The sequence below is a fragment of the Saccoglossus kowalevskii genome, chromosome 3 (assembly GCF_978046115.1).
Source record: "Saccoglossus kowalevskii chromosome 3, keSacKowa6.1, whole genome shotgun sequence".
In the NCBI taxonomy this organism is placed as follows: domain Eukaryota; kingdom Metazoa; phylum Hemichordata; class Enteropneusta; family Harrimaniidae; genus Saccoglossus; species Saccoglossus kowalevskii.
The window spans coordinates 22977635-23001460 of NC_140643.1; the positions used below are offsets into that span (position 1 = coordinate 22977635).

Here is a 23826-nt window from a genome sequence, read left to right on the forward strand (position 1 = left end):
AGACTGACTCTAATTTAATCTCATTATTACATGCAGGTATTTTTGTTAAAAAACCCAGCTTTTTAGTACTAAAATAAAATGCTTCAATTTAAGCACCAGTGTTCTCTCAAGAGTGTGTTTATCTTGTGGTACTCACTCAAGCTTAAATTTTGAAGAAAATCGAAGTTATTTTATTATGTTAATTATAATGAGTATTGCAATCATAGGCTAATTAAATTACTGTGGAATACTTTATTTTCGCTGGAATTAATTTTCGCTGAAAAGAAGAATCATCCATTCAGCGAAAATAAATTCCAAGCGAAAATAAAGTATTCTACAGTAATCCATATTCATAAGTGAAGCAGCCAACATACTGGGGTGAAATGGTTAGGAGAACATGTACACACTGCCACCAGGTGGGAGATGTCTTGCATGACAATTCCAACAGATTAATCCCATTATAACAATATTTTTAAAGAAATAAAATCCGAGTTTTATTTTATTCCAATATTTATGTGCATGTGAACACAAATGTAGTTTATTTTGGTGGCTTTGGTTTATCATTTCACAGCCTTGACCCTGATTTTTGACACATTTAAGCACTGCCTATATCTGACCGTTATTCTGTCATTTGATAACATAATCAAGATGTACAGTAGCTTGAATTGAATAATAAATTAAACTAAGGTATTTAAACAAACAGTTTTTCTTCTTCTGTGATCGACTAGTGATGACAGGTAGAAATCCCCAATTCCTCAATTCTAATCAAACTATGTTATTTTGTAATGGGTAAGCTCCAATCTATCTGCCTGTAACAAGATTGAATATTTGGCAATCTTACAAACTCTGTAGCTCATAGATTGCAATTGCAGCGTGTTGCTAGTGACTATGACTCATAATTTGCAAGCTACATTGTTGGCCAGGCTGTGAAAAAAATTTCATGATCTATGGAATTACCCAAATGGAATTAAGTGTCTGACAAAACATGCAAGACGGTATAAAGCTAAACGACGGTATACCTAAAATATCTAGACAATGAACCTCAAAAAAACTGGCTCTAGTTCATATCTGTATGAAATTAACAAAGTTCAATTGGTGGGGGAGGGGGTGTTATATTAACCCTAACCCTCAACCAACGTCTAGAATCCCCAGTAACCTACATGTGTATTACAATTGAAGTCACTTTGCTAAGATTCCAGTGGGATGTCAAATTTAAGGACACTCTTGTTTTGAGTGGTGAGACTGTGCAGCGACTGATGTTATGAAGCCAAAGAATCAAGAAAGGCGTTGTACACTGATGTAAATAATTATTAAATATACATGTACGCATATGTCCTAATAGGATTGTTAAATGGCCCCCACAACACACGTTTGAATTCCATGTAAACAAGCAATTTATTTTTCACATATTGTATACGACTCCAATATTCAACACAACGTGGTGCAACGAACATTGCCCTTCAACCATCATTGCCGCAGTACATTTACATGTAAGCTTATGAGCTTTGATCCATGCATGCCATTTTTATTCAAATACAATTTCTTTTCAAGTTCAAACAATCTCAGGCACTTCTGGATCAGAGAAACAAGCACACCCCTTTTATATCAAGTATATGTTTTTTTTTATTTATAGACATACCAGGCATTGATGCCTTATTTTTAGCAACAGTTACACATGCATGGATCGTGTACATAGACCACTGAACATGCTGGAATCGGGTCATCTCTGGGCAATCAAAAAACAAACACATAAACATGACAATGTGTTGAAGTTTTTACTGTGCATTATAATAAATTATGTTTGCACTAAGAACACTGTCATATCAGAATTGATCTGACCTATATCTGTACAACTGAAGGGTGGATTCTGGTCTCAGGGAAAATATTTCGTCAACTCCTTGCAAGAAACTTAGTTTAACTCCTGAAAGGTCATTAAATTCAGCAGAATATTTAAACAAAGATAGCTTAGAAAGAAGTTGCTGTGGAGAAGGTATAGGAGACATGAAGTACAAATAAGAAATACTGTATATACTATATTAAAAGCACATCTCTAATAAACATAAAGCAAAATTTTTATTAATTACATGTAAAATCTTTGAAATATCTTATTTTGACTACAGATTACAAATGTAAGTAGATGTGCTAATAGAGTAAATATGGCAATTATAAATATAAGTGCAAGCAGTGATCATGGTGGTTCAAAGTGGCTATGGGATATTATAAATATTTACATGTATGAAATGTATGTATGAAATTTCATTGAAATCTGTTCTTGAGAAAAAAGTGAGAAGGGCAAAAAAAATTGGCTAATTAATATGCAAATTAGGTCATTCAAATGCATGGATTTCAACGAAAAAACTAATCAGGTTTGTGCAATATGCCAGTGCATCTATGTACAAAGTTTCAGTAAAATCTGTTAAAGGTATTTGAGAAACAAGAGAAAATGCTTAAAATTAGCTAATTAATATACAAATTAAGTCATTAATATGTGTGGTTTCAACAAAAAACTAATCAGGTCTGCGCTTTATCCCAGAGAATCAATGTACCCAGTTTCATTGATATCTGATAATTGGTTCTTGGAATATTAATGGAACAGACACATGCATACAGACTCACTAATTGCAAAGACTCATTGTTCACACAGGATTAAAAAATGCCCAATATATCTGCTTTAATTAAGGTAGAATGCTACTTGGTTTTTCACACATATCGTAGCAGCAATATTTTTTATTAAAATCTGTCTAGAATTATTCGTTTTACCGGTGATATTAGTCAGCAGTATGGAAACGTTTTTGGTTCACTGTATTATTTTTTTTGAAAATGGTAACATAATATGCATAAAATGCCTTTTTATCTGCTGTTCGACCACAATAAAAACCCATTTCCTCGTTAAAAACCCACTAAAAATATTGTCAATATTTTGATACTTTGTAGACATTAAAAAGTACCCTGTATGACACCATTACCTCACCAAATTTTGAGATAATGAGATATATTGATGCGATAGAAAACAATGGTGAAATGTCCCAAAATAGACAGAACATGCCATTTAAAGCTGATTAAGCAGCTCCATATTTTCATTTCATTTTCTTAATCTTTGTAACATGATATATCAAATATATAAAAATAAAGAAAATGACAATATTTTTACTTTTCTGTAGTCTTCTTCTACTTTAATACATTATGAGTATGAAACCTATACAGCAGACAGTTTTAAGAAGAAGTTAAAAATATAAAGTTGACGTCAACAATCATTAATTCAGCTCCGCCCGTGAATATAATATATTCAGAATAACATCCATGATGCATAGGTACATAACAAGGTGTTAATGAGATCACGTCATTTTTATGATTGATGACATGTTTATTTTAATAGTTGGTTGACATGTACCATATTTCTTCTATTAAAGTGCTTCTCCAACAAAAGTGCATATACATGTATATCAGGTAAACTAAAATTGAATTTGTTGTATACTGAATCATTGTTACTTATTTTGAATACAGAAACAGCTCTGTAATTAACATAATGCATGCACCACTAAGAGAGTAGTTTCTATTGAATAACAGCAGATATATTATGATAGTTCAACTGAAACGTATATATTTCAATAGTCGACAGGATGATAGATAAAGACAACATATAACTTTCTATATTAAATCGGAAATAGCTGTAAATATTTATCTTTTTCACCATTTTTTATTTTTAATTAGTGCCAATTGGTATCATAGCCGAAATGTGGGTACTAAAAGCATACAATATACAATATGTTACCGACGTTGTATATTAAATCACTTGCAAGTGAAAAAAAGATGGTTCCAGTGGGCGTCATCTACTGAAATCCAGTTTTGTCAAGTGAACCTCAGGGATTATGGTATAGGATGACAACTTACCAGGAGCCATGGGTGAATTGGCAGATATGCCTCTCTCTGCCAGCCCCAAAATGGTGATTTTATGTGCCAATTACAACATAGTGTGTGTCATAATTTTCCCAATAAGTCACCGATCAACGAAAATGGCTTGGTGCGTCTACCAAATCGTTTCTCTAACATAATGGCAATGATTTCAATTTTTCACATCGCATTCCATGTGACATCAACCTAGTGTGGGGTGATTTTATCCATGCAATTGTATCTAAACAAATATTCCAGTAAATTTTGTCATGTTTATGATGTTATATTAAAAAAAAATGTTCCAAATCACATCTATTGTTGCTAAAAAATACTTTTATTCAAGAAATATTACTTTCAGTTCAGTGATTAAATTTTTCATCAATTAGTTTTCATTGTGTATTTTCAGCAAAAGACAACCTCAATGAAAATGTGACATTTATATTTATTAACCCATTCATTCTAACCAAAACACTTTTAAAGATTTATTTGAACTAAAACTCTGCAAGATAAATATGTACATTGATATCAATCTAGTAAGGTGGCATTTCATACACATTCATTGTTTACCATTTCCCAAAAGGTTAAACTGATTCTCATCCCCCTGAGTCTTCTTCCAATCGCATGGCTCGGACAAGCGAGAAATTTATCTATTTTCCTACAAGGATACATGTATCTATTTTTACACCGGTGGTCCCAGTTGCAATTTTCATGATATGAAATATTAATTTCACTTCTCATTCCCACGTACTAATGAATAAATAATGATGTTGTCTACAAGAAGAGACAGTGAATCAATAATTGGTTCGTCCGTTGCTGTCGGTCTTATGAGTCATGCAGCAAATAAAGTTGTCAGATACAAGGAATCATATGAAATCCAATTTATGTATTAAAAACAGTACTGACCCAAAACCATCGCTATATTTATATGTATACATATCATATAGATGACAATGACTAAAAACAGGAAAAAACAGTCTGAACAATGCATTGAACAGCGAATAATTATATTATATAATACGAATAACTATATTGTATAATACGAATAATTATATTATATAATACATGTATATAAAATTTCATATCTTATCAGAAAATAATATACATATACCATAGTATAATTCTATAATTTGTTTAACTATATTAGTATTACCCAACCACGCTTTATCGCATGGATTCATTTTTTTAATATAAAAATAGAAATATCTGAGAAACTTTGTAGCTGGTGAAGATGTTGCTATATGCATATACTGTTGCTATGCAGTGAATGGATGCACAAGCTGTACCTGGTACATGTTGTATCAAAATAAATGTCCGCTGGATTTTTCTAATGATTGATATTGGTAAGACAAAAAGTCATGAAATAAAAGTATTACGCATTAATTATTCACTGCTTGTTAATTTTGCTATTTTTGCTGATAAGTAAAATCTGCTAAATTACATTTACATAAACATTTAAAATAATAGAAATCATAGTTTTTCTACCAAATTCATTACTCAAAATCTCAAAATTGTGAAATTAATTAAATGCTACCGGTAATGATTTTAGTAAATGGTTTTACAGTATTACCACTTTCTTTATCTTTGTAGGTCATCTAATCATATAAGAAAGGAATTTTATTTAGCATTAAAAACCTCACTGAGAAACAATGTTGAATCTTCATCACTACTGAACAGTTTTCTTTCAGGGGGGGGGGGGGGGGGGTTGAATTATAAGTTAAATTTTCTTTTTGGTGATACACTATGGAAAATAGATGAAAATGTGGGAAATACCTCATCAGCTTTAATTAGGAAATATGTAACTGATTTATGGCATTATAGAATAAAGAAATGATGAATGTAATTTAAAGATATGTATTACTGTTTTCATGGTGCCGATACAAAGGTTGAATAAACATTATTATTGTACGTCTGTCGCCGTAACGCCATACGTTACAGCGTGCCGTAATTTTGCGGTATTTTACAGGGTATTTTCATACTACCATATTTGGAAATGCAAATTCCAAATATGGAATGATTACGCGCATAAGCGTCCTCTAATAATAAAAACAAACATGGCTGTCACCAGGATTTGACTGGACTCCTTACAAAGAAGTTCGCTGATTCTGTTCTAAACTTTTTGGATTTCGGCATTTCCATGATGTATCCTTGTAAGGAAAAGATGTATAATAATAAGGTTATTACGAAGATACCTCTAAGTATGCACTCAGACAGTACGCTGTCGCATCGACCTCCGCTGCGTGTCGGTCGATACTGCCGCTCTACTGTCTTCGTGCATACTTTGAGGTATCTTCGTAATAACCTTATATTATTATCATTCCAATCAAAATATAATAACTCGTACCCTCTTACGAGAGAAAAATATGTTAGGTAACAGTTATTTTAAACTTACAAGTATGATACTGACATTTTTATTAAGGTACAAAAATGTCACTATTGTACTAAGTAACCCTAAACCTTTAGACATGAGGAAGCATCATCTTTGGGACTATGGCTCACATTAATTCATCACATTTGCTATTTAAAACTACTATATTTGTCAAATCTTTTCAAGGGTTGTTTCATTAAACTGCATTTTTTCCCCCCACTCTGCAATGTGTATACTTTACATTAACCTGTATTTTGCTGCTGCAACTAATAAGTTCTATACAAATCATGCCCACTGACGTACTTAAATATTTATATTGGGTCTTTCATCAATTGAGTACACACCTTGAAAATTCAAAGCATTGCTCGCCATGACGTTAGAAAGGAAATTAAGAGACAGTATGCCAAGAAACATATTCCTTACTTTGTCCCAACCTTGCAGCATAGCGATGTTTATACCGGAATTTGTTTTTAAGAAAACTGTGACTAGGTGGGTCATCAGATTTAAATTATTGTTTCATTGATAAGTTACACGATAAAAATAGGAAACAAATTTATTTTCAGTTTCAGTGAAAAGATGAAAACGCTAATTATTCACTGGGTTTTAATATTGCTTATTTCGCCGACAGGAAAATGTGCTAAATTAAAACCCAGTGAATATGTAAAATTTAGCATAGAACACATTATCTAAATGATAAAACCATGAATTTAAAACCCACTGAATATGCCTGAAAAGGTAAATCAGCGAAATTTAAACCCAGTAAAAATTAGTCATTTTACAGTATTAAAAGTCTTTAAATTTTTTTTTAATCCATAAATGCTGCAAATTACATTTTTGGTAGCAAATGATTTCACACTGACAAAGGGTAAAAACCAGAACGTCCAAGTACACATTACCTTGACAGCTGAAAAATCATCTTTAACATCTGTTGATGTTACCAGGTATTATAAGTACTGGAGTTACTTGTTTAGCATCATAGTATATGTGCTTTTGTAAATTAAATGACAGGTGTGTCCATGGTAAAAAAAAAGTTAATATACAATAAATGTAGTTTTTGGTTTATGTAGGTTTCTACTGGGAATATGCTTCTAATAGAGCAAATGGCATATAGGCTGTGACATACTATTTTGTGTTTATGTTATACTCATCATGCCCATTGTTTTTTTTACTAAGATTGAAAAAATATGAAAATATGTCCTAAACTCAATAATTCATACTATAATGACTACTAATTACACATAAGAAAAATGTTTAAAACTGAATTATGACTACCAGTGTCATATAAAATGTATTATAGTAGTTGGAAGATAAACAAATATTTTTTTCAGCATGGCATTATTGTACAGTAGGTTTGAAGAGAAATGATAATCCAATACTCAACATTACAATCCTATATAAATCCTAGACTCCAGTCTACATCATACATGCACAGATGAAACTAATTGTGTCCTCAAACCCGAAAATATTCAAGCGGCCCATGCAATGTTTTGAAAAAAAGCTGCTCGATTTAAGCTTCACTTAAATTATACCTTTGCATCATCTTATATTTTGTGTACAAAATTTTAGATTTTAGCAGAAATGGTTTTTTAAGAAGGCAATAATTATAAGAAATCTAAGAAAAATGTTTGAGATACAGTGTGTTATATATTGTCAACTGTTTTGTAGTTTCATGAGAGAAAGATGTTAACCTTTTCACCACCACCACCACCCTCTTTTCATAACAAATTCACAAAATAGTCTTGGACAAAAATAGCCACATTTTTTAATAAAATCTGAAAATTGACATATTTTGTCAGTTGCCTCGAAAATTTGGGTTTATTTCCAGAAATATTGAAGAATATAAGAAGAAAGTGTACAATAATTTGAGTGAGAAAGTCTGGTGGTAATTTCATCTTTACATCAGCGAATCACAAAGAGACCTTAGCAGGCAGACATCATTAGAGCGCAAATACGTTTTTTCCTTTCCTCTCATCGGTAATTTTGACAAAGATCTTACAACCTTCTATCGTTTCATAGGCATTAATAAAACATTTGTAGAGAGGTTACCAGTACAGTGTCACGCAGGAATGCAAGTGAATATAAAAATAACAAACTAATGACACAGAAAGAGGTGATCTGGATGTACAAAAATGTATACTAAGGAGCAAAATTTGAGACAACAGCCTTGACTAATAGAGAGAAGAGAGATACAGATGGGAGATGGATTTTAAATGCATAAACTCTAATGGAAAAGCAATATATGCACTATCCGTAAAGCCGGCATTATTTACATGAATCGTAATCTCCCACAGCCTCAAGCATGACTCACGATTACGTCATTCTATTGACATTCGTGTAACATCGCAATTGTACTGTCATGACATAATTTTTTTTAGATAAAACCATAAAATTGTAACATAACCAAAGCAGAACACTTTTTGTAAATGCTTGCACAAAATATTTTTATTTTAGAATAAATAATTTTTAATGCGTATCATTATTTTAACATAATTTAAATAAATTTTGTTTACATTTACATAAATGTCAGGATGTACTTCATCAAGGTATTTATTAACAGTCTGAAGGACCATCATCATCATCATCAGGATATGACAACTTAACTAGAACAACTACCTGCAACAACTGGTGCAAGAAGAGGTAATGTCTACACAGTTGAGTAGACCCACCTGAGCTATTCTCATGTTGTTTAAACAACAAGGTTTCATCAATCCAAAATGTTCAGTTTTCGGCAAATAAAATGCAAAGCACAAAACACACCTGGTTTATATTAAACTTCTGGTACATGTATAACAAGAAGTCACATTTAGAAAATAATTTTATTCAAACGCAGTATAAGATCTGATTAGATGTTACCGTAATTAAAATTAATTTATATATAACAAATTTCAGAAGTAGCTGAATTCTCTGTGATTGATAGTTTTAAATAAAAATATCAAAATTGTTTGGTAGAATTTATTTAAGTACTGGAACAATTATATTTTATAAGTTTCCAGTCAAAGAAAAAAAGTATGGTTTATGAATAGAGTTGGCAATTAAAGACAGTGAGTGAGTGAGTGAGTGAGTTAGTTAGTGGAGTGAATGATATTAAATGTAAAAGGCACTCTCCCAAGAAATGTAACTACACGGTGGTGTGTAAAATAAACTTGTTCCTGCATGCAATTTTCTTGAACATACCAAGCCCAAACCACTAAATTGTATACTAGTACAGAACATTGGAACATTACAGAATAATATACAGAACACTATTTCTGGCCATCAGTTACAAAAGTGCATGTCAAAAAGCTGTTCGTATTTTTTTTTCCAGAAGTAAATAATAAATAATAAAATAAATAGAAAACAAAATGTTTTCATGAAAACTCTGACAATTTCAGAATGAAAGTCCGTCCATGAGCATCAATTTTAGAATCAAAGAAAGCTTAGAAAGAACTCCCATGTGCTGAGAGTATTGAAGACACATTAAAAATTAATTCAAAATTACTTGTACATGAGATATTGATGGAAAAGCTGAAAACTAATTATGTAAATCAGGTAACTAATATGAACAGAACAGAACAAAACAATTATGAATTATTATGCTAATTAGAGAATTAATATGAACAAATTTTAACCCAAAATTAATCAGGCCTGTTTATTGTCCTAGAGCATTTATGTACCAAATTTTATTCAAATGTGATAATCAGTAATTGAGATATCAGTGTTAATTATGTTAATTAGGTGATTAATAAGCATAAATATTTATCAAAAACTAATTTGGGTCTCTGCATAGTTCTCTTTAAAAGTTTCATTAAAATCCAATTCGTGGTTCTTTATATATCAGTGGAACATTATGAAAATTAGGTAATTAATATCCAATTAAAACTAATCAGGTCTCTGCATAGTCCTAGAAGATCTATGTAGCAAGTCTCATTGAAATATGATGATTAGTACTTGAGATATCAGGCAAAAAGCTGAAAATTAACTAATTATGATAATAAGGTAATTAAAATGCACAAATATTTACCCAAAAACTAATCAGGGGTCTGCACAGTTCTTAAGTAACTGTGTACCAAGTTTCATTGAAATGTGATGATTACTAGTTGAAATATCAAAAGATGAAAATTAATTAATTATGCAAATTAGGTAATTAATATGTACTGATATTACCCTAAAAACTATCAGGTCTGTGCAGTGTCCTATGATATCTATGTACCAAGTTTCATTGAAATGTGATGATTACTACTTGAAATATCAAAAACTGAAAATTAATTATGCAAATTAGGTAATTAATATGTACTAATATTATCCTAAAAACTATCAGGTTTGTGCAGTGTCCTATGACATCTATGTACCAAGTTTTATTGAAATGTGATGATTAGTACTTGAGATATCAGTGGAAAAGCCGAAAATTGGTTAATCATTATGCAAATTAGGTAATTAATATTGCACAGATTTTCACCCACAACTGATCAAATCTGCACATCTATGTGCCAAGTTTCATCAAAATCCAATGAGTGGTTCTTTAGATATCAGTGGAACAGTCATGGAACAGCTAAAAATTAGCTAATTACCATGCAAATTAGGTAATTAATATGCATGGCTTTTTACCAAAACCTAATCAAATCTGCGCATTTGCCCAGAGCATCTGTGCACCAAGTTTCATCAAAAATCAATGTATGGTTCTTGAGATATCAGTGGAACAGACACACACACACACACACACACACACACAGACACAGACACAGACACAGACACAGACACGCACACACACACACACAGACAGACACAGACACACTAACTGCAAAGACTCCCACGGGAGTCAAAAAAAATTGTTTCAAAACATGGTCCTAATACTGTTGAACACATTCACTGACAAATAATTTATTTTAGTGTTTTTAAAAGCTTGTATTTTTATGTGAACAATCAGTTTCGCAAAGTGGTTGTCTCATTATTGAAATTTCAACCATTGGAAATTATGTATGAAATTACAATAGAACGTGTTTTTTTTACAAGACAATCTGTAAATTTGAAATGTGATCAAACAGAAAAATGAAATTACTGTAGAATACTTTATTTTCGCTTGGAATTTATTTTCGCTATTTTCGCTGAAGGGATGCTTCAGTGAAAATAAAATCCAGCGAATATACTTTTTTTCCCTACATTTCACATTCAACTCATCAAAAATCAGTGAAAACAAATTCCATACAAAACATCTAAAAGCCCTTTCAGCAAAAATTAATTACAGCTACCTAAAATAAAGTATTTTACAGTAGATATTAATGAATTTTAACACAGTTGAATATACAAGCAGCACATGTACAAATCAACTGTTAACAGCAGAATAGGGCTGAGATAAAGCAGAAATTCTTATGTTAGTGGAACCAATTTTCAGTGCTCTTGTTCAATTCTTTTGTAATATATCTTAGGGTCATCAATTCTTCCAGTCCATTAAAAAATATTAATATGCAAGCTTACAAGCATCTTCAGGTTGTATGATATGCAATAAGTAAGGCTTTAGGGAATTTTACCAAAATTTAACATTTTTTATCAGATCACCAATGGTCAGTCAGTCAAGTCACTAATGAAGACCACCATGCAATAGTATTATTATATTACAACCACCCTGTAAAATGCATTCTTGAATACCCCACATGTATCATGATAACAATCAAGATATTAATACAGGCCATATAAATTATTACCCTAGTTCAACTGATAAATCCACTATTCTAGCAATGCCACAAATTTCAACTTTATATTAACCGAGTCCTGTACACGTCATACAAGAAAGATCTTACCGGTAGATCTACTTCAGTTCTTATTGGAATGATAAGTATCTGATTATTTTGGGTGATACGAATATATTTATTTATTCAATTCCAGTTAATCATGTGTATTGCTGCGTTAACCCAAATTAGTGGTAAATAGCTAAAAAGTTCAAAATATGTAGTTGTACCGGTAATACAGTGATGATCGTGACAAGGCTACGGTAATTTGTTTACACAGAGTGTGGCCAACAAAGTCCAATCTACCTAGATACCATGCGCCCAACTACTAAAGTCGCAAGGCTGGAAAGTGGGTTGAAAGAACTCACTACTGAGTTGGCAACCTATAAAAGGACTCAAACCCTCTATCTTCCTGATGTTTAGTGGGCACGCGAACCATTAAACCACTCTTTAAGTAAGAGCAGATCATGATTAGAACCAATTTAAAATGTCTTCACAGAAGGACTACATATATCATGGAAAAGACCACTGTGAGCACATTACATGTAAACACTATAATACGTACCAAAATTAGTAAAGCCACTTTTACCAGAATGAATAAATAGATGTAACTTAAACTCAATATATTAACAGACTATCTACATATATAGACCAGTCTACAAACAGCCACGAGTAACTTCAGTCTTGTATACAATGCTAAATGTATGGGTACCACAGTAATTTATTAGAAATTAATAAATTTATCCAAGATATACAGAAATAGAAGTTACCTAACAACTTCACAATATTTACTGATTCTTCACACACATAATGTAGAAAAAACAATAACCAGGTAGCAATTCATTTCAAACAGGCAGCCATTCAACTGACAACTGCACTGACATAGCATGCACATTTTCATCTACAGTCCCGACCCAATGGATGATGATAATAACAGTCATCATGATATTACTTTGTCTGGCACTTTTTAATATCTACCCATTCCTCCTCCCATACACACTTTCTGCATTACTACTGAGTATATCAATGTCAATCACTTTCATTGATTTCTTTTCCATTTAAGACCACCTAGGCTGATGAATTTAACTCAAATGAAAGCTAATGGACACCTACAGAAAGGAAAGGTCACTGATGAAAACAGGATATAATGGTTTTTGCATGTAAATCATGCTCCTTGTATTACTGTAAGCGAAACAGACATATCCAAAGAAAGAATCAAGCACAAAACTCCTGTGAATCACCCCTTGAGGTCACACATCCTGGTACTTTAAATGACCTCTAAAGGTTATTAGGCCAACATCCTGGTACGCTGTGGAGGTGGATAGTGTTTGTATCAATTGCATTATAAGGACAATAATTTTAATACATTTTTATAATACATATTTGAGTTTTAAAAGATGGAACAAACTCAGAAGAATTTAAGAAATATGATACTGTGACAAAAATCTCTGTTCTACTATACTCACAGCTACTGGTGATAGTGATTTATACTGTAATTATTTTCTCCCTGCACAAGTCATAAAACAATGGTCCCCAGCTTTAATAGACCATTTTCCGTTCACTGCGAGAATCGCGCGTTATGCGTGAAATCGAACGTAAAAACAGGACAAACAAAGGTCATAGCGTCGTAGTGGCATCAAACATTGCGTGGGATTCGATAAACGCGAAAATATTTTGGGGGCATTTCCATGCTTAATAATGTGCTGTATACATTTGATGATAGACAATTTCGATTAAGTGAGGGTATTCGAAAGCAATATTCCTCTGTCGAAGATCGGCCGGTCGATGTGAGCTACGAAATAAAGAAATTCGAGTTGAAAATCAAATCGTTTGATTTTTACAGCAGATGTTCGACGCGCGTCTTTCATGCATCTCGCGAGATCCCGCAATTGTACGGAAAATCACCTATTAACATTTGCCTCAGAAGATGTAGTTCTTCATGTGCATGTTCGCCAGCCAAGTTCATTAGTTGGGCACTAAAAACTGTATTCACTTGACGATATCAAACAACGGTGTGTGCTCTGATACATGTCCATGGTGTGTCAAACACAAAGTTGCACGTTTTAATCAGTTAAGCTATAAATTGATTTAAGCTGGTGTAACCTAAATTTGAAACTGATTGGAGTTGTTTCAGAAATGCTGACTGATGGATGCAACTCCTTGACACGCCCAATCAAATCATTCATTTTTACTGAGGTCAAATACAGCTTGGATAGTAGACTTCAGCAAAACTCTGTAAATCAAACATTACATTTTTATTGATGGAAAAGCCTAAAATTAAATTAATATGCAAATTAATTATTATGAACTTATTTAAACCAAAAACAAACAAGGGTTGATGAACACCTTTTCTTACAGTGCAAAGATTCAGGAAAAAATGAGTACCCCCGGTACTTGAGATATCGGTGGAAATTTATGAAATATCACGCAATTAATGTGAGCAGATTTTAACCATAAACTTATCAGGGTATGCATTGTGCCAGATCATCTATGTACCAAGTTTTATGGTAATGTGATGATTACCATACTTGAGATAGTGGCAGAAAAGCCAAAAAAAATTACTATAATTATTACCTAATATGTGCCCATACGTTTACCCAAAATTAATCAGGTCTATGCATTGTCCCAGGAGTAGCTACGTACCAAGTTTCATTGAAATCTGAGCAGTGGTACACATCTATATAAAGACATGGACATTAGCAGTCATTGAAAGACCTCTCCATAGTAAATTTCAGCAGGCAGTTTGAATGCACAGTACAGCGGCTTTGAATATGCTTGCATTCACATTTTTATCAAGTCAGTGGGTGATTTATTAAAAAATCAGGTGGGACAGAATAGCCTTGTGGTGCACAAGCAAATATGAGATGTAATAAAGAGCTTGCTTCTGAATATGAATTGGGAGCATGTGGGAATACTTTATTGGCAGTGACAAGAATATAACTCAGGATTACTCTACAACATTGTACACAGAAACACAGAACACATAAATTCTTAATCCTTTAGATGTTATTGCAGAAAATTATAAATGCATTTTTTGTATCACATTTTTCAAAATATTGTTCTGACAGGGTGGCATGTATGGCACACAAGCCATGTATGGCACACTCCCTGTTAATTATCAAATTTAAGATATATTTTTTTGTTTATTATACATAGTTTAAACATAAACATGTCAGAAATATGGATCCAGAAGCTGATGCTTGATTATGATGATCTTTTAACTTTAAAATAATTGACATTTAGTCATCTTGTATCTCAGGGTTCTCCACGAGGGGTTTTTACAGGGCGCCGCGCCCTGTTATCTGAAATTGGCGCCCTGTTTAAATTGTCAGCGCCCTGTTATATTTCCTGTGTGCCCTGCATGGTTCCATACAAAGAATTATTTACAAAACAGGCCAACACTCATTGTCTTCCGAAGATGATTCATCGTGCTCAGGGTAACTGGTTCATTGTTTTAAGGTGCAACTGTGAAAATTCCGGTTTGTTATCGTAGCAGGTCACCGTGAGGTGATAACACCACCAAACAAAAAGTTACAAGTTTTTTCAACACGATTAAAAATGAACATGTGGCCCAGAAAAGTGCATTACCGTACCCATATTTTTACTGCCAGGGTGATGTCAAATATATAAAATCATTATCGGTAAAACCATTCGTTAAACATAAGGTCTATGGTTAAAACCAAGTTCACGCCGTGACTAGGTAGCGGCAACATCGTCACCGCCGAGTGGAACAAAGGCAGCAACCGGGCAGCTATGCACTTGCATGATCGGTAAACGACCAGCGCAGCCGACGTACCATCACAGACATTGCTGATCACCAAGAAGTCCACATGAATGCTTGCTTGAACATGTAAATGTTTACATTTAAATGTCACTATTTAAAGTTGAATTTTTTTTAAATCACGATTTAAAAACCCCGGTAAAACGGCCATGCTTTCAACTCGCATCATAAGAGAAAGAAATAAATTTACTTGTGTTCTTTTGGAACAAATATTCTGATTGGTTGTTTTTCGCGTCAATGCGTGGCTTTGGCCAATCAAAAGCATCGTTACATAGTATCAGGGTGCACACAGTAAAATGAACTATTTCCGGGTCATAGCTGTTTTCAACGAAGCAGACATTAACAAACTTTCGATTCAAATGAAAATTATTCTTTTAAATATGTTTTTATACCTAATTCTATTATTTTTGATAGTAACTGTTAACTGCAGATCGAAAATCTTCTATTGTGTACATTTTATTTCGTTCGATCACCTTGGTTTTTGGTGCCATTCATGCAAGTTTTTTAATGAACCAATTACGAACGTTTGTGCGACATACATTTTATTTTGCTTCGTCCAAATAAATATAAATCATAAATATAAATTTTTGCTAATAATTAAAGCATGTATGTATCTATTTGGGAAAATAAATTAACAAACTTGTTACGTTTTTTTCTGGACGCGATCATTACTTGTAAACAACTGATGTCGCCGCTTGAGGAATCGTGCAGCTAAAATCAGCTGATTGTACGTGCTGACGTTTACTTAATAATAGCTCTTCAAAATTCCTATTCATTTTGTAATAAATATATATTATGCATATGTAATAATATGTAGATTAATAGATTTTTTGGTTTCCATTTTTCAACATCCTTGCCAACAATGCACATTACAAATGTGCCACGCCCACTTCACATTGGTGCGCCCTGTTTAATTTTCAAACCGTGGAGAACCCTGTATCTGATTGTCAAACGAGTACTTGTCCATATGAGAGATACTACTCTTGAAAAGCATTAACAAAATGGCCAGAAGGCGACCATTTTGAATCCGACTTGGAGAAGAAATTGACAGGCATCGAGGTCCCATAATGTCCAATGTATGTTTCTAAGTTTGAATGTAATCCATCCATAAAAGAGCAAGATTATGTTCCAGATAGCTGGATTTTAATTTTTTTGAGCACAAAAATGGGCATCCTTCAGCAATTTTGAATTGGATCGTCAACCCAATAAATCTGTATATCTATGACATTATGTATAATGAATATATAAAATTTGAACATAATCAGTCAAAGCATGTCAGAGATGTGGCACTAGAACTGCATTCATTAAAACAAATGGCTGCCAGTCGGCCATTTTGAATTTGAGTGCATCACAGTCCAATAATGTCCGGTCTATGTACCAAGTTTGAACAAAATCCATCTCTAAAGAGCTAAGATCCAGTTCCGGAAAGCCAGAAATGCTCAATTTTGATGAATTTTCAGCACAAATGAAGCACCATGAACAGCACTAGAATTCCAAAATATAATTACCCTTGTTAAAATACCAACTGTAATATATGAGAAACACGGTCAATAATATTGCAACAGATGGCCTTTATTACTAAAGCATTTTGGCTATAGTCCTTTGTAATTATTTAACAAAACTTTTACATCAACAACACATTACAATTTTATTGTTTTTAGCAACCATTTTCAGTTTTTCCTTTTATCACATTGCATTATTCCAAATTATATAATGCACTGACTAATATTGGAACACTGCATTCTCATTGGTCGATTAGTACCATGTGCAGCCAGGTTATCAGACGATAACTGGTCAGTGATTTGATTTGATTCAATGCATGAACATACAAACATTGTGTCTGATGTTCAATTTTCCCCACACTTTTAAGGATTGTTTAAACATCATCCCATCCATGATTCTTTCTCATCATCTTGAAAATTACCTATTAGCATGTTTTCGCATGCCGATTGCTAATGAACATTCAAGCGTAACTGAAATACAAGTGCTTACAAAACACTTATCACTGTCGATTACTTCCTTTTCTAGCTACTTCTGTCTGTATATTTAATTTTTCAACATTCAAGGATATTATAATTGAAATAAAGGATTTAGCACTATTATTGTGTCACAACAGGACTCTGACGAGGATGTTCACCAAAAAAAATCAGGAGTGACCGCATCTTGCATCTATCACATCCTTGCCAGTTATTGTGCAATAATGGGCAGTGTTTTGTTTTCTATTCACAGACTATCTGCATGTTACACACCAGTCCAGAAAAATCCATGAATTTCTAACTACTGGAAATCAGTGCTCTAGAAAGGTTAATGACACATTAGTTATCTGATCCAACATCACAATTTTGTGAATATCTGTAATTACAATATCGCCAAATACACATCTGGACTTTTAGATGCCTTTATGGCTTGAAACGATCTTTCCTGAAGATATTTACTTTTTAACAAGTTGGCCAACTTGAAAAATGTATTATTCTGCCAAGATATTGATATGAAATAGGTGGACTCAGTTGTTTGCACTGTTATAGTTCAGCAGTCAAATCATTACGAATAAAAACCATAGTCTATCCAATCTCCCCTTTGGAAATTGATATCAATGTGATCACCATTGGTGTTTGTATAGCGATTAAATATCATCGCCCACGTGGGATAAAACAAGTGCACTTACAGTGTATTTGCTGGAAATCTCAAAATGTCACAAGTTTGACAAGCCTACAATATTTTAAATTATAAATCACCACTTTCAGAATTAGAGGGTTTTATGATGTCATAGCTTCACATCACCTGATAATGCAAACCTTTATTTGCAAGTGAATTTATTTCAAAAAAAAAGCCCTCCAATTTAACTACTAAATTTGTTTAATTCTGCTGGTGGCATTTTAAGACACCGATAAAGAATCCACCCCACCCCCTCACAGTATCATATTGAATTTATGATGGGTCTCAACCTTTCTCCTCATCCAATATGGCACTAGTAGGAATTTATTTGTGTTAAATAAACAGAGAAAAATTGTGTATGATGGTTTTGAGAATTACTTGGTGTAACATACATCGAATATTTTTGCAAATTGTGAATACATCTTCAGCTTCCTCAGAGCATGTGTTAGCTTTTTTCTATGGTCAAGACTGAAGGCAGCCGAAACTTAATTCCGATACGCACAAACTACATGTACATCCACTTCCTGGTTATCTACAGAAGCAGAAGAATCTTATTTTGGCTGTTTTTTTACTATAAATCATGAAAATCTATTTGTATTGTGCAAATATATTGTCTTAAATTTCTTAAATATGCACAGGCTAAAAGTACATGCACAGTGCATCAAAGTATTTTGAACCCTGTAGATCCAGTGTATTGGGATTACTCTAATCTCTTGCTTTTGTTAGAATGTGAAAAGCAACTGCAATTCATCATAATCAATAAGACCATTGCTTGAGATTTTTCAACCACGTTCAAATGATCTCCCCACAGGAGTCCTCCCCCTCAACTTCGATTCAGAATCTTTCAATTTAACCGGCCACACTCCTTTCACATACAGAGACAGGCGAACAAAGCACAACTCAAGGCAGCTTAAAAATCTAATTTATAAACGTCAAGATTCTGAAATCATTCATTTGTAATATTCAGACTCATACTGCAACAATTCAAGCCACGGTTCTAATGAAATTAACTTCAATTCATTCTACCATATATGTCAAAGAAGTTTTTTTTATGATTACAATATACTGACTACACCTGAATTGTCACGCAAGCAATGGGAATCCATAACACCACTACACTGCTTTAAAATGTCACAAACATATGACAGGAGGTAATATAGCACAAGATTTATACAACACAAGCGACTATCATATTTGATATTTGTTTAGTGACAACAGTCTGTTACTGACATGAAGAGGATGAAAACTATATTGATTTTTTCTGAAGGGCAAACACCTGTTTGGCCTCCAGCTTTGCTTGAAAACAGTATTGATTCCTTCTTGGAGTGTCTTTAAAATAAAATAAAAGGGAAACTGAATATTGAGTGGGCATTATACGAGAACAAATTTGAAAAGAATATTCACAAGATTTCCAGACATGATATCTCGTATTATAGTAGTTATATCTAAGTAAAAATATACTAAGATTATTGGTTCATTACATAATCATACAGGCAATAACTTGCAAGGCTAATTACTAAAGTTTAGTTTTTTTATAAGCCTGCCCTGCAGGCATTCTTAGTTGAATATACTGGGTGGTAAAGAAACAGTTGTATTACAGAAACCACTTTCACTAATGCTACATCTTTCCAAATAAAGAAAAATGCCCATAATGCATTGCACAGATGCAATCAATCTGTGCGAGGCTAGGGAATTGATGAAAACCAATGCTTAGTTGGTACTTCTTTAAAACGTGCGACTTATTTGCAAGGGTAACTTCATCTACAGTACAGACTACATTTACACACAAATCATGTTCCATTCAGCTGCTGTTTTGATTTATTATAAGCCATATTATATAACATAAGTATCTCAATGTTCCTTGCTTTTAGTAATTGTTATTAAACTTATTTTCTCAACTGCACAAGAATAACTAATAATAATAATGTTGCCAATGTATATAATATGAATGTGTTAAACAAGTAACAATAATCTCATTGGTCGATCGGTACCACATGCAGACGATAACAGGCCAGTCCTTCAGGTCAATGCTTCAACATTCTAACAAGATGGACTCCAAATCCAATGTTTTCCCACATGTATACAAATCATTTAAATAACAAACCCTCCAATTATTATTTAACGTTAAGAAATCCAGGTTATATTCATCTAGAAAATTACCTATGAGTGTGTTTTTGATGTAATTTGCTTCTGTACATTCTATGCATAACAGCACACAGTCCATGTTGTGCTTACAACACTGTTAATTACTTCTTTTTAAAACAACTACTACACATAAAGCTGCCCATTACTGCATGGTAATGACTGTGCCTCTCCTATTAGTGGCACCTCCCCATCCATGTCCTGTTATTTAATAATAAACAGTGCATCGCCTATCAGTGGCACCACCAATAGTGGCACCACCTCGTCCTTGCCCGGTTATGTAATAATGGACAGTAAATCATCCTTTATTCTCTAATTAGCACTATATGGGCTTTACACAAAAATGAAGTGTCTGGTCAAAATAAGTACTCTTATAATATATAAGTGGAATTTTTGGCTTGTGTACATTTCTCTTCGAGACAAGTTCCAATAGAGAAAATATGGTATTGAAAAACAAATTAGATGGTGATGTTATTTACAGTTACATATGATGCATGTATTTCAGATCGGCCTGTGACAAATGTACAGTATGTAGTAAGCATGCTGATGTGACCGTAACAACACATGGCAGACTGTCATTTGGATATACACAAACACATGGTACATTGTATATATCTGTAAAACCGTATTTGCATTTGATTTAGTATTCAAAGTTTGTTGATACAGTTTGAATTTCTACTTGCTGAACCATTCAAGGGTGTACAGTTGAGATTATGGGATATAGTCATTGTAATTAATATACATATATACATGTACGTAATTATTAATATACATATAGAGCAAACTATTAAAACCAAGATTTATTATTTTTAGAAAAGTCAGTAATCCAATTTTTTCATTTTGGAAAATTTTTTGACATTTTAATTTTTTTCCAAATAAAGATTAATATGGTTAGTATTTTCCTCATCTGAAATAGAGAACTGTATCAACTATAAGCAGGCTAGAGTAAACAAATGTTTTTTTCAAAAACAATGTCTTTTCATAGAAGTTAAAAAGCAAATTAACAAGCACAGTATATACATGTCATCATGTAATGTATTCTTTCAGTTTTAACAAATCCAGTTACCGTAATGCATGTTGGAAAGAAAAAGAAAATAACTCAATTCAAACTATTCTTCATGTGTCACTCTCACCCGACTCCATGATGCTCAACTCTTCTGTTTGTTGAAATAATATACAAGCACGTAAAGTAATCGTTTCAGTTCAATAATATACAATTCTTTATCCGAGAAATGGTTTCAATTTATGCACACAACTGACTACTAGTAATTAATCAATAGTCCTGTTTATTGACCAAAGAAATCTTCAAGAAATTATTGTGAATGCATTTTCATAACATGTCATAATCGATGGTTCTCGTGCAAATTATCTTCGCTATTGTCGCTCAAGGGACGAATCAGTGAAAAATAAATCTAGTGAAAATACATTATTCCTATATTTTATATTCAAAAATGAGTGAAAATAAAATTCATACAAAAATAAAGTATTTTACAGTATTCTCACGGCAAATCCATTGATATGCAAGCTCAATCAAAGCACACAGAGACTCTAGGGTTAAGAAATCACCAATTGGGTAAAATAAATGGGACAGAGTTGATAAAATACACCAGATTTAGTTCATTATCTTGAGTGGTATTATAGTAAATATAGTCAAGACTACTCATAGATGACCTCTGTCAGAACAGATTAGATGCACTAGATGTAATTCAGGTAGACTCATCACATATTGTTTGGTCTTCAACATTACATGAACCTAGTATATAGTTAATATAATTACAATACACAAATAAAATAACTACTTTATTTCGCAAGTCAGTTGAAATCAGTTTTCACATTCCATCATAAAAAAACCCTAATAATGAAAATTAAACAGTTCACAATATTACCACAAACTCCATGGTACATGTATAACCACCTGCCCATGTCCCAGGTGCCTTTTATATCTGAACATGTACCATACCGAGATGCAGTAAATTATTATTATACATCTGTCACTGTAACGTCATAAGTTACAGCGTGTCGTAATTTTGCGGTATTGCACTGGGTATTTTCGTTCTACCATATTAGGAAATGTGAATTCCAAATATGAAACGATTACATTCATAAGCATCCTCTAATAATAAAAACAAACATGGTTGTCCCCAGGGTTTGACTGGACCCCACACAAAGAAGTTCGCGAAATCTGTTCTAAATATTTTCCTGGGAAGAAAAGATGTATAATATTAAGGTTATTACGAGGATACTGCAAAATATGCACTCAGACAGTACACTGTTGCAGGATACTCGCGCTGTTCTGTCTTCGTGCATATCCTCATATAGGTATTATGTATTATTATTATATGCCTCTAGAGCTTCGTAACCTATGATACTAATCAATATAATAATTTTCTTAACTTGGTGACATTGATGTTTGATATGCAAACGAGTTGTATTAATATAACATGCTGACGCACACTGTATAAACACAAATTTAAACAAACAAATTTGTTTTGTTGTTGTTGTCTACAAAAAAGCATATAATGTTAAAGCCCGGCTGCGCAATCCAGGGATTGCACCAGCGTGTCATGGGAAATGTAATTTGCATGGTCCGCCCAGTTGTTTACTTCGTACACAGCCGAAGCTGTTAATTCAGTAAGCTAACATTATGCATCACACTATTATTCGATTTCAAAGGACCTATTGAATAGTGTTGTTCAACGCACACAGGGACCCTGAAATCTTTTGAAAGCAGTTTTCATGGAGCTTCTTATTTAGTTCTGTGCTTGCACGAAACAGCGCATCAGCATAAATAGTTTTTTTTTTTTTAATGACCTACACAAGGCGCAAAATTACGGCTCTGAGGCATAGCCACGGCCATACCCAGTTGCCCGATGCCCAATATACATGAATATGTGTGCGATTCACGTTAACATAGGTTTTGAACACAGACAATGTTGTCAGTCACCAATCATTTCACTGCGGGTATATATTTCAGGGTACATTTTTGTGGGATCTTTCAATTTATTTATTTCAAGACACATTTGTACTTTGTCGGGAACGTCATATATTAAATTCGAGAAATATACTAGACGTATTGTCGGGGACGTACTTGCATCATCAACTCCGTGATTACTTAAACATACCTAGAGATTGAACAAACAAGTCGGGATTAACACCTTGCATTTGCATAAACCCATGACTGACAGTCATTTTAAGCAGTCAAAACGACTGTTGGAATCATGCTTTCCTGTCGCTTTTATGTGGAAATCAACTGACATTAATTCAAACTTGTAAATTAACATCGTTATTGTGTCGCAGATATATTCATGTTT

General features: G+C 33.1%; 1 protein-coding gene across 7 annotated transcripts in view; it reads right to left on the reverse strand.

Moving 5' to 3' along the window:
• Positions 1-23826, reverse strand: part of LOC100374828 (ELKS/Rab6-interacting/CAST family member 1-like) — a 60652-nt gene that overhangs the window by 31432 nt on the left and 5394 nt on the right. The gene's annotated exons all lie outside the window — the stretch shown is intronic.